Source organism: Otolemur garnettii, unplaced genomic scaffold (genome assembly GCF_000181295.1).
Source record: "Otolemur garnettii isolate 467f Iridium unplaced genomic scaffold, OtoGar3 scaffold00135, whole genome shotgun sequence".
In the NCBI taxonomy this organism is placed as follows: domain Eukaryota; kingdom Metazoa; phylum Chordata; class Mammalia; order Primates; family Galagidae; genus Otolemur; species Otolemur garnettii.
In genome coordinates this window covers 2,531,065-2,535,067 of record NW_003852530.1, presented here as the reverse complement: position 1 = coordinate 2,535,067, position 4,003 = coordinate 2,531,065, and positions in this window count along the sequence as shown.

Genomic DNA, 4,003 nt, shown 5'->3' with positions numbered 1-4,003 from the left:
TGCCCCAGACGCTGCTGTGTGGCCCTGCCCACTGGTGAGCCCATGACGTGCCCCAGACGCTGCTGTGTGGCCCTGCCCACTGGTGAGCCCATGACATGCCCCAGATGTTGCTGTGTGGCCCTGCCCACTGGTGAGCCTGTGACGTGCCCCAGACATGACTGTGTAGCCCCCGCCTCCCCACTGGTTAGCCCATGGTTATGTGCCCCAGATGCCCCTGTGTCGCCTGGCCTCCTCATTGGTGAGCCCATGACGTGCCCTAGACCTTACTGTGCGGCCCCACCTGCCACTGGTGAGCCCGTGATGTGCCGCTCCTGGGCTCCCTTTCTCACTCTGGCCCGGGCATGGTAGTGGTAGTGGGTTCTCATCATAGGTGATCTCTGAGTTGTTTCTCCCTCCTCTGATGACTCTTTGCCTTTCCCAAGGTCCATGAAGCAAATTTTTGGCTTTTTGTTTTATAGATTGGTCCCTGATGGATCATATAACTTTTCTTTTATTCTATTTTGGTGTGGTGGAGACTGTGATTTCAAATAGTTCCATCACTTTGATGACCTTGAACACTTTGCAGACCCCATACATAGCTGTGTAAAAGTGATGGTAACAGTACCCTGAGTGTCCTTCCTGAGACAGGATGGCACAAAGGTGGGTAGAGGAACACTGGGTTCCCTCATTCACTCATGGTCTCACCTGCAGACCCATCCACTAGGCTCTGCACCATCTACTCAGGCACCAGTCCTTGTGTGTTCATTACCCCTCTTCCTGCCACCCACTCATTCATGTACCGTTCCCGCCTCCCCATCCTCCACCTGTCCATCCACCATTCACTCCCCCACACATCCCGCCAGCCATCCTTGAGTCTATCCACCCTTCCTCCGGTTGTTTCTTCCTTTTTTGAAAACCTTTATTCACAGCCATGAAGTTATGGAACAAACCTAAATGTTTGTCATCTGATGAATGGATACAGACAAATGTGGTCTGTGTATACTGTAGGATAATGAGGAGCCATGAAAATAATGCAATAATGCCTTTTGCAGTGACTTGGATGGGGCTAGAGGCTGTTATCCCAAGTGAAGTAACTCAGGAATGTTCAAATACTGAACATTCTCACTTATAAACTGGAGCTAAGCTGTGGCTGTGCAAGGCCATACCCAGTGGTAAAAGAGACATTGGAGACTCTGAGGAAGGGAGACAGGGAAGTGGGTGAGGAAGAGAAAACTACCTCCTGGGTGCAAAGTGTACTGTTTGGGTGACAGGTGCCTTACAGTCTGACTTCATCACTCTCCGGTACATCCACGTAACAAAATTCCACCTTGTATACTTGTAACCCCTATTGGTTGAAATTTTTTAAAAATCAAAACCTTTTTAAACAGTGTATTGCTCATCTTCCATGCTCCAGGTTGGAATCTGGGGTAACAGAACGAATCAGGCACATCCTGCTCTGTGGGACTTAGAACACAGCAGGAAATATGGTTATGTACAAGCCAGCTACTTCAGAGGGTGTGAGAGCCCCTCAGGGGCTCAGTGAAAACATTTACTGGATGAAGGAGAGAACAGTGCTTTAGTGACAAAGGAGTGTCTTGGGCAGCTCAGAAGGGCAGGGAAGGTGTTACAGAAGAAGGGGCAATTTGAACCAGTCTGGAAATGCCATGAGTGAACCAAGGGAGAAGGAAAAGTTTGCAACACCGAGACGCATACAGCTTCGTGCACTATTACAGATCACTTCACTAATCATTTCTTTACAGATACGTAAGCCGTTCCCAGAATTTCACTATTAAAAACATTGACGAATGCCATTGTGCCTGTATCTTTCCACCATTTAGCAAAATGTCCTTAAAATAAGCTCCTAAGCATAAGATCACCGGATTAAAGGCATGCTTCTTAAAAAACAAAAAAGTTCATTTCAGTTGACAAACCGTTCTCCGGAACGGAGTACCAAATTACATTTTCAACAACAGTGCAGGAGGTTGTCAATTTTCCCACATCTCTGCTATTTTGGTGTTTTGTCAAACTTTTAATCCTCTCCAATATAATAGGTGCAAAAAGATGAGTCATTTTAATTTTAATTTAGAACATTTGATTGCTGGGGGAGGAGCATCCTTTAGCGAGTGTAGACTGTCAGCGTATTTTCCAACTTGCCTCTTCATGTTTACTGCTTAATTTTCTATTAAATATGTGTCTTTTTGGCTTATAAAAGTCTTATTTTTTAATTTTCTCCTTTTGCAAATTAAGATTATTAACCTTTTGCCTGTGAAGTGTGGCACTTTTCTCTTTTTTGCACTTAGCTACTCTCTGTGTATTTCTGTAGTTTAGGGAGTTAGGCCTATCAGATTTCTTCTTTATAGGACATTTCTGGCTTCCTCAGAAAGCCTGCAAAGCCTTTTTCAAGCCCTGCATCATAATTTAGTCTGTTCTTTTCTTTTATGGTTTAGGTTGGATGGAAAGAACCCAAGATGCAACTTAATGTCCACGTGGCTGGACGATCACCCAGCACCCCAACTGCATTTCTTCTTGAGTGTCTCGAGATGCCGCCTTTATAGACTGAATCCCCACACGCACCTGGGACTGTGTCAGGACTCTCTTTTCCAGTGGTCCCAAAACTTTGGTAAGTGTTGCCAAACTTGTTCTTAATAGTTCCCTTCTCAGATAGCCTGAATCAGTGGAGTCAGATTTAGTAATATGCATTTTTAGGAGAATTCATTTTAATTTCAGATTAATAGGAGGGTATAAACTATTAGGTTACAATGTTTTCATGTGTTAGGTAGAGTCCAAGTTGTAGTTGGCCCCTCACCCAGGAGGGTGCCCTATACCCTAACATTGTGCTCTTAGATGAGAGCACACCAGCCCCTCTTCCTTCCTTCTCCTCCCCCCACTCTCCTTCCCACCCCTCCCACTCCCCTTTCTCTCCCCCTCTACTTCAATTTAATTGTGTTTTTCTCTATGGGCAAGTAATTATTCATTTACTGGTCATCTTTCGTATTTACCTGGCTGGAGTTGAAGAACATTCTCCTTAGCAAAACATCACGAGAATAGAAAAGCAAGTATCCACAGAATATGCATTTTTAACCAATCCCCCAGTTGATTCTCTCCTGTTGATCCAGTGACTCTCAACTGTAGGCTTCTGAGTATAAGCATCTAAAGAGCATTTATGAACTGGGGCACCCTGGCCACATCCTGTCTAGACCAATGAAGTCAGCATCTCTGGGGCTGGGACCCGGGCCTCTGTGTTTTTTCTTAAACTTCAAGGTGGTTCCAATGCACAATTAAAGCCACCGTTTTAACCTGTGACCCCAATTCTATAGCGGTGTCACCCTGTGTTAGTTACTGTAGGGTTATTTTTTATTTTACTAACTTGTTGCTCTTTGTATTTTTTTGCTTTGTTATTACTGTATTTGATTAATTTTGTAGTTGCCATTACAGTTTCTGATGTTCATTCTCCCAAATGACCTTTATAATAATCAAATTCATAAAAAAAGTCCTTTTTGGAATACATTGAATTTATACATGGAGGTTTCACTTTAGCAAGTCTGCCCAAGTTCAGCAGAGGTGATCTGGGGTCTTCTTCATTGCTGTATTACTATATGAGCTTGCAAATGTTGGCACACACACCTTGGTCTCAGTTACTATATCCCAGGGTCCCACAGAGACACGTTCAGGGGCAGGGGCTGAGCCCTGACCAGCCAGAGGGCAAACACTCTGTGCAGACAGCACAGCCTCCCCACACCTCCGGCCATATGGGGAGGTGGCCACAGGGCAGCTTCCTCAGACTCATAAAACAATGATAGCAAAACCTAAAAGCCTGGGCAATAGGAAAAAATTCCCCATTTGTAAATTTTGACTCATGCTTTTTATTTTCCCCTGAAACACACACACACTTTTCATACCAAGCTCCTGGGCATGCAGACTGCAGCCTCTGTTGCAGAAGGAGCCCTTACAGATATCATGGTGCTCTGGCTCACAGGGCTTGGTGGATGCCCCAACGCTCCAGGGGCACACAGTTCTGAAAGCG